Below are 15,065 nucleotides of genomic sequence, written 5' to 3' on the forward strand. Positions count from 1 at the left end.
CACAAGCCACGTGGAAACTTATGGATTAATAGAAATGAGTTAATTTAAGATATAAGAATAGATAGCAAGAAGCCTGCCATGGCCATACAGTTTATAAGTACTATAAGTCTCTGTGTGTTTACTTGGGTCTGAGCAGCTGTGGGCCCGAATGGGACTGGAGAAAACTACAACTACAAATGGCGCCCAAAGGCTCGAGTTTCCACCTAAGTTCCTGCTTCATGTCTCATGCAAGCGGCAAGGTGCTACAACATGCGGACTTGAGCTACTCTATGGAGGGTTTGCGATATGCGGACTAAAGCTACACCATGGCCCATTCCTGCCAAGTTACACAGAGGTTTCTGCAAGCTGCGCAACATGGTGCGTGGCGGATATAAATTTTGCTACTTAAAAAAAAAAAAAAAAAAAAAAAAGAGGTTTCTGGGCCACAGGCTGCTTTTCTCTGTGTTTACTTGGGTCTGAGTGGCTACGGGCCCAAGCAGGACTGGAGAAAACTACAACTACACTGCACCTGTAAAGAGAGATTAGTGGCACTAAAGAGGGCCAAGTTATAAGACCAAGCACCTCAATTTGTATTAAGGCTGGGCAAGGTGACCCAGCACAAGGCATAGGGTCCCAAAAGCCAGCAAAGAAGTCTGAGACAGCCCCTGCTCCCACTGTTAGGAGTCCCACAAGAGGGCCAAGTACACAACTGTCACATATATGCAGAGGTCCTAGGTCAGTCCCATGCAGTCTCCCTGGTTGTCGGGTCAGTCTCTGTGAGTCCCTATGAACCTGGGTTAGTTGATTCTGAGGGTTTTCTTAGGGTGTTTTGTTGATGTCCATGGAAGGCCTGCCCTTTTCTGAATAGAAATGGAGGAGGAGTGGAGGGAAGGCAGAGGTAAGGTGGAGGGGAAGGACTAGGAAGAGAGGAGGGAGGGTGAGCAGGGGAAACTGCAGTTGGGGTACAAAATTAATTAATTAATCGACTAATTAATTAAAGGTCCGTGTTCTATCCCTAGGGAAACCAGGCAGCTAGAGCAATCACTATCCCATATGGACCTTATCTCAAATACTTTCTAAGAATACAATGGGAAGACAAGCATAACAAAGGATGAATGGCTCCCCCAGAAGCTTCCATCATTCAGATAGCTCTTCTCACACTGACTTGGGGACAAGGCTTGCAATCACACTTGTCCTTCTGCATTTCCTGTAAAACAAGAGCTCTTTCCTTCCTCTGTATCTGAACAGCAACTAAAGAGGGCCACACCAAGGACAACCTGGCAAGTATCTGTTAAATGAGAGGTACTAACAGGAGGTGAAAAGGGAGGAAACCAAACAAAAGAGCAGGGAAGAGTTTAAAATGGAAGATAAGCAACAGAAGCACAAGACAAAGATCAGCAGCACTGCAATAGAAAGTCACTCAACCTGTTCTGGGCCCAGGAGCCTGCCACAGGCACAACTCTCACTCACTCCACCCTTATCCTTTGGCACTTCCTACCTACTCTTGTGAAACTGGCTCCTAAGTCTTCTCTTTCTCCACCCTGCTCACTGTACCAAGCAGACTACCTGGGCTTTAAATCCTAGCTGTGATCATATGCAGATTACTTAAGCACCGTCCTCTTCTAATTCATCATATCAATAAATGAACAACAACAACAATAATGACAACAATAGCAATTGTATCTCAAGTAGTTCTTGAAAAAATTAAATGTGAAATGTGTGTGAGGCATGGAGAAGGACTTCTGACTTGCTCAGAGCTACCAGTAACGAATATTAATTACCATTACTAAATTTTTGGTTTACTTATTTGTCTGCTAGGAATTGAACCCAGGGCCTACCTGCAACTCAATTACATATGGTTTATTCAAATTTCAGACACATATAGTACTGAGAGGCCATTTTGGTACCTTAGAGGCCAGTGGAGGAATGTAGACATTCCACAAAAGGAAATTCAGAAAAATGAGCAATCTAAGGAAACACTGGTGCGTGTAATAGTCATGGTGTTTCATGATACTAAGGAGACGGCTTTAAAATCCCTGTAAGTGAACCAAAAACACATGGAAAAAGCAGCAGATGAAGGTCAGCTAGGCAGGGCACAAAGGTCAGGGTCACAAGGCTAATGCCTGTCTGCTGTTCCTTGCTACTCCTCTGCCTAACTCCAGTTCCAGGGCTTGCTTGTATTATGACTAAGTTGTCACAGAACTAAGACAGAGTTCAAAACTGTTCCTCAAAGTATAAACAGAAACCAATGAAGTTGACTAGTGCTGTTCCTTCCAACTCTAAATGCTCTAAATCTATGAAGACTTTATACATGAAAGTGGTCATGCCTTTTCATTCAACTGAAAAACTACTTCACAGAAGAGATATTAAAGCTGCTTTAACTCATTCAACAGTCTATTCATTGGGGCTGTTGAGTGAATGAAAGAGGTAATGGTGCTGCTAGAATATTTTGTGAGCTTCTAATTAAAATTTTTCAAACTGCATTAATTCCTTGCTAGTATAACCCATGTAACTAAAATTTAGAAGGTCAAATTACTGTAAAACTTTGTTTCCTATGAAAATATATTTAATAGCAAAACTATTTATTGTATATTCTGAAGAACAAGCATCATTAAAACAACTGTACTTTTCCATTTCTATATTTAAAAAGACAGTGTAGTGCTGAGTAGTGGTGGAGCACACCTTTAATACCAGCACTTAGGAGGCAGCGACAGGCAGATGTCTGTGAGTTCAAGCCCAGCCTGGTCTACAGAGTGAGCTCCAGGACAGCCAGGGCTACACACAGAAACCCTGTCTCAAAAAAAAAAAAAAAAAAAAAAAAAAGAAAAAGAAAAAGAATTTACATTAAGGAAAGAGACTGGTTGAACTCTGGTTTGTATGCATATGAATTGTGTGACTCTAGAGAACTTTTATAAGGTGGCATCTGTCCTAAGTGTTAATACTAAGATTAAATGGCTAATGCATATAATATTCTTAGCTCAGTATCTTGGAAAGACAGCTTACTTCTTTAATAGTCTTCAGTGAATTCTTATGCTACACTAAAAGCAACAGAGATGGCTTCCCAACAACTCTGACATGTTCCTCCTCACAGTTTAGAAGAAAAACCATCATCAAAGGTTCTTAGAAACACAAATATTGTTACCATTAATATAAGCATCCTCAAATGAATAAACAAAAAAGAAAAGGGTTTCTACATACTATTAAAATAACTTCAACTGTAAACATCACACAGCAAGGGAATTTGCATGCGAAAATAAGAAACATCAGAGCAAAATTCCACAATTCATTTTTGATGGCTTAGAGCAATTCTTTAACACACTATCTTGAACCAGAATTCACATTAGAAAATGAAATCTATACCAACATTACAGAGTATTTGAAATCTGAAAAAGACATATTATTTTTTTATTTTAGTATGCCAAAGAGATTTAAATTCTTGAGTGAGGCAGTAAACTAGCTTTATCATTCAAATAGAAAAATTCTTAGTTTTTAGTATAAATTTGATAATCAAAAATATTTTCAGATAACAAAAACACATGAGACTAATAAGTAATTTATGATTTCAAAGCCTGGTGTATACAACATAATTCCAGTGAAACAAAAAGGACCTGGAAAGTCCCTTGTATTCATTGTAACAGGATGTGTTTCCCAGGAAAACAGTGTCAGTGGACAGAGCCAAGATACAGGGAACTCAATTGTAAGAGGGGGATTTTAACTCAGAATTATCAACTGAATGCTTCAAGTAACATGAAAACAGAACCTTACCAAACTGCCCCAAAACTCAAAGTTCATATTAACTTCAGAGAAAGACTATTAATAGGAATCATGGAAGGAAGAAGTAATTATGAAAAAAAAAAAAACAGATTCATTAGGCAATGTAGTTATAAAGCTTTCTTTTTTTGAATGGAGGCAATTTTAGACAAGGTTGACAGTATAAATACTCTGGCCCATGTGTGGTAAACACAGCCAATCTCTCCTTTTTACTTTTCAACTCCTATAAGCCTGAGCTATTTCAGTCTTTGAGACTATAATAGCAACAGCAGCCACTGGAAAACAGTTGGGAATGGCTTGAATTTCAACCCTTTCAAAAGTTCTTAAGCTATGGGCAAAGATGTTTATTTGGAACTCAAAGGAGACTGCTGCCATTAAACATAGAAGAATGGCCAGTCTGTCTCACTACTAACTTCCTATGAACCACTTCTAAATTTATCAGGCAATAGCAGCAAAACCTACTGTATTTTAAAGAGTGGCATTCTCTACAACTCAAGGCAGTAACTATGTACTGAGTGTCTTCTGTTTCAGGCAGGGAACATTTCTTTCCATACAGTAAGGATGGGAACTGCTCTTTTCACCTGAAAACTCTACTGAGCTTTTTCAATTTTCAATGATAATAAAGACTAGGTTAATTTGGTACAATCCAGTGTTACTCTGCTGTAGATCCAGCCAGGAGAATATTCCCAAGTTACTCTCCTCCAACTGCCCTGTGAACTATGTCTTTATATATATATATATATATATATATATATATATATATATATATATATCAGATTTGGATTTTTTAAATAAATATAGATACTTTAAATACATGTAGAAACCTTACATCTTCATTTAAAACTGTACTACAGTATTTATAAAATGTACTATTAATTAAAACTAGAATTATCTTAATGTAGTGGAAGGAGTTGTCCAAGAAATGTTTCATACAAAAAAAGGAAAGTTCTTAGGTAAAGTTGGAGTCTCCTGAGAGCAAAAATGAGTACTGTCTGCTTTTCGATGCCCAATGACCAGCATGCTAGGGGCTGGCCCTCTCTCTCTCTCTCTCTTTTTTTTTTTTGTTTTTTGTTTTTGTTTGTTTTGTTTTTCAAGACAGGGTTTCTCCATGTAGCTTTGGTGCCTGTACTGGATCTTGCTCTGTAGACCAGGCTGGCCTCAAACTCACAGAGATCCACCTGGCTCTGTCTCCCGACTGCTGGGATTAAAGGTGTGCGCCACCACTGCCCGCCTTGGCCCTCTCATTTTACTCCAGTCACAAACAGTTTGGGGACATATAGAAAGGCTAACAATCAGATGCTTACAGATGATTGAATGATAGATTGGCAAGGAAAGAGCTGTTTTTTGTTTGTTTGCTTGTTTGTTTGTTTGTTTTTAAGCTGGGTAATGGGATGGCTGTTGGGTGCTTGATCAAAGCATACAGGAGTAAGTGATACAAATTTGTGAGTCAAGGTATAGAATGCAATCTGACCACACTACCCTAGAGGAATCTATGAGACACACAAGTGAGGGGCAGTTTTAGTAAACAAGGCAGCAGAGACCATACTAAAATGAATAGAGGAGCAAGGGAAGGAGAAAGGGTCAGAACTCACAGCTTCGGCTCAGTCGGGCTACACACCTGAGAGACACTCTCTTCTCAGTCCTCCTACCCAGACTATGCTATGGCTTATGGAATTAGTATTCACAAGCCCTCAATAACTGCCATCCTGCCTGACTCGTCTCTACCCCTGGTTTCTCTTCACCTTCCTCCAGGTTCTATGGCTATGTCTATACCAAACAGTTACTAGTTCAAAGACCCTACAAAGCATTGCCTTTGTTTTTATCTATGTGTCTAGTTAGTTAACATGTCCATCCAACACCTGTCCTGGTGGACATTTGTCATCGCCACATTGCTTCAGTACACACTGCTCTGAGGTACCTTCTTTATCCCTCAGAACCTGACCCAGGTTTGAGCACCTCCACGAGGCCTTTCATTTCAATGGGCTAATTTATTCCTTTGAGCATGTAGCACAGTCTATGACTTACCCCAAAGAAAATAGTCTAAGTTTCTTTCTTCTTCTTTTTTTTTTTTTTTTTTTTTGTTGTTTTTTGTTTTTTGTTTTTCGAGACAGGGTTTCTCTGTGTAGTTTTGTGCCTTTCTTGGAACTCACTCTGTAGCTCAGGCTGGCCTCAAACACCCAGAGATCCACCTGCCTCTGCCTCCCAAGTGCTGGGATTTAAAGGCATGCACCACCACCGCCCGGCATAAGTCTTAAGTCTCTTAAAGGAAAAAATTACAAATCACTATCTATCCTTTAAGCTGCTAATCATAAGGTAAAACTGATGAAAAAGTATATTTTTTTAGTGAACACTGACATTTTCCAACTAATTCCTAGTATTAATGGTAGTGTTAATAAACACTATATTTTAAAATAAAATACTTTATTTCTAATGTTAAAATGTTAAAATGTTTATTTCTAAACATTTCATAAAAGCACAGTCCAGAATTTAGAAAGTTACTTGATTTCAATGTTACCTAGGAAATTAAAGAAGTACAAATGAATTTTGTATTTCCTGGAAAAACGCGAAAGAGGGGCAGGTGAAAGAACAAGCGTCAGTATTTGTTCATCTTTCCGACTTCACTGCAGTGGAGGAGAACTGTAGCTCTACTGTTCCTCTAATGAGAACAAGAGGACTTCAGAGTAAACAAGTAGGTGTGGACTGCTCTCTCTTTGCATCACTATTTTTCCTACCAGACGGGACATAAATCACTGGTGAAGACAACAATTATGAACCAAAGCAGTGGTGAATGTGTAGTAAACAACATGCTTAGAACTATACACTCTTTGGAAAAGTTTTCATTAAAATAGTCGTTTGTGTGAAAATTAAAGAATCTCATCTTCTAAGATTTGTATCTTTCTTTCTCAGAAAAGCCTACCAGCTAAGTGTTCTCATTTTCTGTTCTCCTCCGGTCACACCCACTGTCTCCAAGAGACAAAACAAACATGACTTCCATGTAATTTTACAATGGATATCACATTAACACTCCTCAAATGAAGACAGAGAAAAGGAAAGAGAAATACCTGAATTTTTCATAGGCTCTTTCTATACAATATTTCATTATAGTAACTGTAAAGCAGGCACTGTGGTGCCCCATTTACAAGTGAAGAACAGTCTTTAAGTGTAATTACTTACTAGGGTTTTCCCCCAGAGGTTTATAATAACATTGAAATTGTTTTTTACTTTTTCTTCTGAACAATAAATGACTACATGTTTAAAACAATTGCACACTTTCAAGATGTGAAGTTCATGTTTACCAGGTTTGATTGTGGTTAAAGGACTATTGGTAATTCAAAAATTGAACTACATTGAGCTTTCATGTTTATTTCCAACAAACTTTATCACTACTGAATTAAAGAAAGAAACAGATATGTAAGACAAGATACTTTTCTGTCTATGCCTTACTAATAATCACTTTTCTGGTCACATGAAGCAAACAATCCTTTAAAAGATAAGTTTAATTCTTGAACAGAGTAACTACTCATAGTAACATATAAGAAGCCTACTTAAAAAACAAAACATGTTCAAACTTTTATACAGAAATAATAATTTAACAGAACAATCAACCAAAAAAATAAGTAGTATTCAAATTTAGAATGGACAACCAAATACACAGAGCCGCCACTCCATCCAATGGCTCACTAGTGTCTATCTGTTTGTAGGGTGGGTTTTTCTATTTGTTTGCTTGTTTGTTTGTTTTGGTGTTTTGAGACAGGGTTTCTCTGTGTAGCTTTGGAGCCTTTCCTGGAACTCACTCTGTAGCCCAGGCTGGCCTCAAACTCACAGAGATCTGCCTCCCTCTGCCTCCTGAGTGCTGGGATTAAAGGCGTGCACCACCACCGCCTGGCTGGAGGGTACTTTTAAGCCCAAAGAAAACTGGGTTCTTATCTCTATAATGGAATACTGAAAAGTGAGAGAAATGAAAAGCACTCTTTTCAGAGAGATGCAAGTGTTTTCAAGTGAAGGACTCAGCTACTCCTACTGTGCTTCTACACCATCTTTTAAAGTACACACGAGGAACTCATCTAGTCACCAAGCTCTCTGCTACAACAGGAAAAGTAAAGACTGACAGCCAGGCATGGTATTACATGCCTGCAATCCCAGCAGGCTAAGGGAGGAGGATCAGGAGTTGAAGCCCGGCTAGACTCCACAGTAAGACGCTGTCTCTTAGAAAAAGGCAGAAAGGGCTAAGGCATAGCCTTTCAAACAGGCTCTGTTAGGCAAATCATATAAACTTTCTAAACTATGAAAAGTGGGCATGCTAACACCAACCTCCACTGGACTGACTTAAGCATTAAGTGATGTATATGAAAAGTCATTCACAAAACAAACGGCCACACACGCTTACACAGCATTTCCAAACAGGGATGGCGGTAAGTGGGGATATAATCACAGAGACCCTCTGAAACACAGCCAACAAGTAAATGTCAAGTTGCAGAACAGGTATTAGAAAGACATAGGAAATGACAAGAAGAAAACAGGACACTCAATACCATATGTAGCTCCAGTTACTGAAAAAAAAAGAGCCTCACCTAACAGCTTTAATTCAAATACTGCAGATACAGAACTGAAAACTTTTGCTTTTAAAAGCAAACCAGCTTCGTAACTTTCTAAAATCCTGCCTCCATCCTCTTAGTGAAATAAATGGAGAGCTGAACCCCTGCAGCTTACAGTAATAGGGTATTAAGCAATCCGGTAAAACAAAACAGAAGATGACTAATAGCTTCAGTCTGGTTCAAGGCTACTTTCTCTTTTTTCTTGTAACTCAATGTGCCTGTTAAATTATTCCAATCTGTCATTCATTAATAGGAGTTACTGGACCTCTGACAATTTTTTTGTTGTTGTTTTTTTGAAGGATATAGACAGAGGAGGCAGAAAAAGAGTACATCAATATTTTTCAAAACTCAACCCTTCTAGACCTTTCATTTCCAGTCATATCAAGTTATACACTAAGTGAAATTTGAAGAAGAAAAACAAAAGAAAAAAAAAGAATCCCCAGACATGCCACCACTAATGAAAACCAAGGAAGAACAAAAAAGCCATACATAAACTTTCCCTGATTCCAACAGGCCTAATTAAAAAACAGCAAACAAGGATAAACCCTGTGATGAAGTGCTATCTGCAAATCTATCTGGCATGCCTTTCACCTCCAAGTCACTTTGCTAACCTAGCACAGGGGAGGATGGCTCCAACGAAGAACGTCCAACTTCCTGATTCTCTCAGCCAAGATAAGCAAGCAAAGTTGGTTTGATCTAGTGACAAGCTCTAAGGAACTTATAGTTGAAAAACCAGAAAAAGAACCAGACGTTTTACTGCAAAAATGGGATTTTGAAATCATGTATGATCTCATTTTATAGTCAAGAAAATTAAGGCCCAGCGTTTAGTGACCTTCCCCAAACTAGACAGTAAGTTAGAAGCAAGTTTATTATTAATGCCTCATGTGGAGAATTACTGAAATGTGAAGCAGTTTAAAGTCTTATTCACAGAATCTAACAATTTAGTCAATAGTTACTTAAGAGCACTAGAGTGTAATTTTCTTCATTTATTAACTGAAATAATGCCATTTTTAAAATGAACCACTTTGACTTAGATAAAAATCAGAAACAAAATGGATTTGGCATTTTAAAATATTCACTTCTATTTGCCTGATTTATCCTAATTGGAGAAGTAATTTTAAGTAGAATTCCTCATAGTCCAGTGTACTATTCTTGGAATTAGTTTAAGTCACACACAAAATAAATAAATAACCCAATTCTGGAAAAGGATGTGATGGGAATTAAATCTCTCACAAGTTTATACCTACCTATAGCAAAACAAGAGTCAAGTGTGAGTGTTTTAAGTTATTACAGAAGCACAATGTTTGCCTTATCATGTGCTCCAAAAACTGGACAAGATATGGATTAACAACTACAAAACAATCTTATCAAACAAGAATTCTTTTCTTATTCTAAATTTTAAACTTTATTTAAATTGTAAGTTTTATTGTATCATAATTGAGTTTTAACTTTATGATGAAATTACTTTTTAAAAATATACTTCAAAAATAGTGGATATATAATATTTACGTCCAAACTTTTTTAAAAAAATGACAAAATTTCAGATATCTTTCCTTTAATTGTGATCTTACACACACACACATGCACACACACACACACACACACACACACACACACACACACACACTGCAGGCTCCTGGATAGAAGCAAGAATCTATCATCAAGGGTCTTCATCTAGTGTTTGTACACTGCTAAGCAGAAAAGGCAGAAAGCCACTATTAAGACATGAGAGAAGCATGATTTGTCCTTCCCTCCAGTACCCTCTCTTTCAATTAACAAAGTCACTTATCTCCCAAACTCTGCTCTAGCAATTATAACTTTTATAACTTTCCAGAAGTTTCTCATGTCTTTTCCTCCCACAGGATAAAAAAATTTAAATTATATTAGTAAAATCATAATGACCCCCCAAAGCCCTCCAGGTTCTATGTCTGCCCCCTTTTTACACTCTGACTTCACTTTCCACCACATCGCCTTTACTTAGAGTGCTCTGAAGAGCTAATGTGCTACCTTGTCCCTCTGCCTCAGTTACAGGAGCTCCAGAGGCCCAATAAGCTAGTAAAGCTTTCCTTACCACCATTTTAAATAACAATCTCTACGTCTGCATTTTCTATCTCCCTAAGTGCTTTTTTCCCCTTGATGATGCTTATTGCAACCAATGTATTATACACTACATTTTCTTGGCATTTTTTGTCTGTTTGTCCGCTGACAGCACTATGAGGGAAGAGATTTTGGGGGGTCTGTTTTGTTCTCAGCATCTACAACAATGCCTGGATTATTATAGTAAAGTTCAATAAATATTTGTGGAATAAACAAATAATCCTAAGTTTGGTAAGTAATGCTGACATGCCAAATAATTATTTATTGTGTATTAAAAGCACAAAACGACACAATATATTATCATCAAATACAAACAGTGTAGAAAGCGGGGTCTTGCTTTCACAAAGCCTTAAACAGAGAAGAACTACAGTGCACGGGATAACTAGCTGAAGAACAGAGCACTAGGTATGACTATTAACTAATTAGGTTTATTTGTAAATGACTCATGAAATTAGCCTGGATATTTCAGATTGTACCTAGCATGTAATTAAAGGCAGAAATTACTAACATATACTGTTTCCTTTAAGTTCAGAGGGGGGAAATGAATAGGTCGCAGCAGTAGGAAGAGGCCACAGACAAATGTGCTAGTTTTAGTCAACTTGACACACAAACTGGGAAGAGGAATCCTCAAATAAGGAAATGCCTCTGTGGTGGTCTGAAAGAAAATGGTTCCCATAGGCTCCTAGGGAGTGGTGTTATTGGAGGTATGGCTTTGTTGGAGGAAGTGTGTCAGGGGTGGGCTTTGAGGTTTCAGATGTTCAAGCCAGGCCAAGTGTCACTCTCTCTTCCTGCTGCCTGCCAATTTAGATGCAGAATTCTCAGCTTCCTCTCCAGTGCCATGTGTGCTCCCATCATGACAATAATGGACTACATCTCTGAACTGTGACAATAATGGACTACATCTCTGAACTGTAAGCCAGCCCCAATTAAATGCTTTCCTTTATAAGAGTTGTCATGGTCATGATGTCTCTTCCCAGCAATAAAATCCAAGTAGGCCTCCATCAGATTGACCTGATGAATGATGCAGCTATTGTGGGCAGTGCCACTCTGGCAGGTGGTCCTATTTGTATAAGGAAGCAAACTGAGTGAGTCACGGGGAGAAAGCCAGCAAGCAGCGTTCCTCCATGGTCTCTGTTTCAGTTCCTGCTTCCAGGTTCTGGCCTTGAGTCTCGGTCCTCACTTCCCTCAGTGAGGGACTGTAACCTGTGAGCCAAACAAACCCTTCCATCCCCCAAATCTCCCAAGTTGTTTTTGGTCAATGTTTTGTCACAGCAACAGAAAAGCCAACTAGCACAGCAGGAGGTGAGGTTCCAGTGGGTTTTGTAGACATAATAGCATGCATTGGCAGCAAACAGACAAAAAGAATTTGATGAGGCAGCAAAGAGACATGTGAGAAGCCTCTGTCAAGCAGAATGGAGGGCACTCAGTGATGAGTAATGGAGACCAGAGAGGACAGGCAGCCCTAATATAACTAGAGCATAACCTAAGCAGGGGCCTCAGGTATGGGCAAAAACCTCACGTGCCAGGCTTGTATCCCAGCACACCAAACCCCTGGGGTTCCCTGCACTACTCCTAAAAAAGTTCAGACCAGCAACTTTTGGTGGAACCAAAAGAAACCACCTCCTAACCCCGCCCTGCTCCCTCCCTTCCTCTCCTAGCCCCTCCAAGATAGCTAAGTCACCAAAAACTAACACAAGCAAAACAGGGAAGTAAAGTCCAGTTTCCCACTCAAGGCAGAACAAATGAAGCTGCCATTTTGTTCCCAAGTTTCCTGCTAGATCCAAGAAGGTACGTATCCCCATGAAATCACAGCTTTGTCCAAGTGCATTCTCCCTGCTTCCTAATCCTGCTTCACCCATTGTCTTGTACGCAACATTTAAAAGAAGATCCTCATTAGTACTTGCAGAAGAAGTCTTATTCTCACATTCTGATTCTAAGAAAATAGGACTAAGGCAACTCTGCACAGAATATTCCATATTCACAATGAAAACTGTTTATAAAAAAAAGAGTTCTATAGCAAAAATACTATTGCAGGTGATTCAGTATGGAAGGGGAATTAAGAACAGTCTGACTGGTAAGAGGCAAGAAAAAATAATTAATGACAGTATTCAAGTTTAGAATATTTGCTGTGATGCAAGAAAAAGAACTGAAAAAGAGATGGGTCTTAGTTGAAAAGATTTGATGATAATTCTTCAGTGTCATATTTTCTCTTTAAAAAGCAAAAGTACTTTTTCAGTAGAACTGTCGATTGTTGTGCCATAAGCTTTAAAAAATATCCATAATAGAGCTAGAGAGATAGTTCTGTCAAGAAAGTGATTGACACACAAGCCAAAGGACCTAGTTGACCCTCCGAACCCATGAAGAAAGCCAGGAATGGTGGCCCATGCTTCTAATCCCAGCACTGGGGAGGTGGAATCAGGCAGGTTAGTCCCTAGCACTCGCTAACAGGCCAGCTTAGTCTAACAGGTGAATATCATGCCAATGAACAATGAAAAAAAAAAAACCAAGGTAGGTGGTATCTGAGGAATGACATCAGGGGTGGACCTCTGACTTACTTACTTACTTACTTACTTACTTACTTACTTACTTACACACACACACAAACACACACACACACACACACACACACACACACACACACACACAAGAGAGAGAGACAGAGACAGAGACAGAGACAGAGAGACAGAGACAAAGATGCACACACACACAGGCACAAATTTATACACAGTATAATAAAGGGCTCATATTACACAATATAAGATATGTTCAGAAACATGAAGAGAATTATAATTAATCACAACAGAACTCTAAAACTCTTTCTTATATTCTGGGTCTCTGAATCTCAATGTGGAAAAAGAAAGATAAGATTCAACAGAACAGAATCCCCAAATGTTTATAATACTGAGTTGGTTTTGTAAGTTAGTCAGATTTTGTACTTCAGTAGCTTTATTAGAGTCAGTAGCAGACTGCTGGAGTTGGAAATGCATCCAAACAGGGTAACATCTGGTTTTCATCTAGTCTTATGAGACTCAGTGTTTTCAAAAGAAAATAAAATACTGAGTCCCAGTTTATAAAAATAAGGAATATAGTGTCTGGATTATAAAATAAAGAGGACAATGTGAAAACAAGAAGGATGGTAATAAAGAAATGATCACAGCCCACAAAGGAGCTTACACGGCTATATGGACTCAGTTTTAGGGTGTGAGAAACAGCCATCATATGTATGTGTTTTATATTCTTGATATCTCAGACAAGCTTAACTATTTGTTCTCCTTCAAATTCAAACGTGGCAAAACTGTCTATAAAGAAAAATGAGCATCTTCATTTAATCAGTAACAATGTTTATGTTGCATGCCTCTATAGACAGGCAGTATGAAAACATTAGCAATAGACTGTTTTTATTTTTCATTGATTATCTTTCCATGCATTAAAATGTATAGCTATCAAAAATTTATATATGTATAACTGGTGATTCAGTGATCCCAATTAAAGAAATTTCTTCAACATACAAAAATGCAAAGATTTAACTGGTTAGACAATCATAACACAATAAACTAGATCTATAAATCTAAGTAACTGTAAGTATTAAAACTTTTCCCTACTCAATTTTACACTGATACTCATATAAACAATCAAGCGTATTTTGCTCTGCCTGACTCCTTTAAGTATTAGTCCATGGAACATCAGCAGCAAAGAGGAGAGAGGCATCCAAAGTGCTCTCCATAGAACACTAGTCTCAGGAAAGAATCTGAGAAGAAAGTCTCTATTATCAAATATGTTTGGAAGATACTCTGTATTTTATTTTCTTCGTTCAAGAGTCACAATTTGCATGACAGTTTATGGGAAAATAAGAGTTGTTCCAGGGGTAAGGTACGGTATCATCCATATATGATAAACTAGAGAACACTTGGGGAGTGGTAGGGGGTAAATAATCAAAATACATTGTACACACGTGTGAATTCTCAAAGAACAAAAATACTATTATTTCTTAAAAATAGAAATCATTAAAACTAGGACTTATGACCCTGGTAATAATCAGGCTCCTTCCTTATACATAAGGTTCAGAGCCGATTCTCCTTCATACTAAGTCAGAGATACCACAGTGACTCTTATGTTAAATCTATGACAATAACAGGGATCTCAACAGCATATACCTCTGATCCTCATGTCCAGGTCTGATTCAGCATGGCCAATACTGCTTTTAATAAGCACTGTGATATAATGACTGCAACGCAGGTCCAGTGTTGGGATACTCAAAACACCTGACTTATTATCATCAGTAAGAATACAATTTATTGTTGAGGACAGAAGAACTTAACAAAAAAACTCATAAAATTTAAAAGTCCAGTCTTCAAGTACATATATTAAAAATGTTTATCTATTCAAAACAAGAAAGGTAAAGAAGAAACTAGAGAAGTCAAACCATATCACAGAAGGCCATACCCTAATATATTGCTCAGAATATGAAGCAACGATTTATCCTACAATAAGAATTCTTTAGCCTGAAAATTTTCAGGAATTCTTGAATTCTCAAAAACCATACAACCAGTGTTCATGAAGACATGGATAACATGAAAAATAGCCCACTGTTTTCATCAATTCACATGCCGCATGAATATCCAA

At 38.1% G+C, this 15,065-nt stretch overlaps 1 protein-coding gene across 3 annotated transcripts in view; it reads right to left on the reverse strand.

Moving 5' to 3' along the window:
* The window catches only part of Pdlim5 (PDZ and LIM domain 5), a 178,483-nt gene that overhangs the window by 107,285 nt on the left and 56,133 nt on the right, over positions 1-15,065 (reverse strand). The window lies entirely within an intron of this gene.

This window comes from Peromyscus eremicus, chromosome 6, assembly GCF_949786415.1.
Source record: "Peromyscus eremicus chromosome 6, PerEre_H2_v1, whole genome shotgun sequence".
Lineage (NCBI taxonomy): Eukaryota > Metazoa > Chordata > Mammalia > Rodentia > Cricetidae > Peromyscus > Peromyscus eremicus.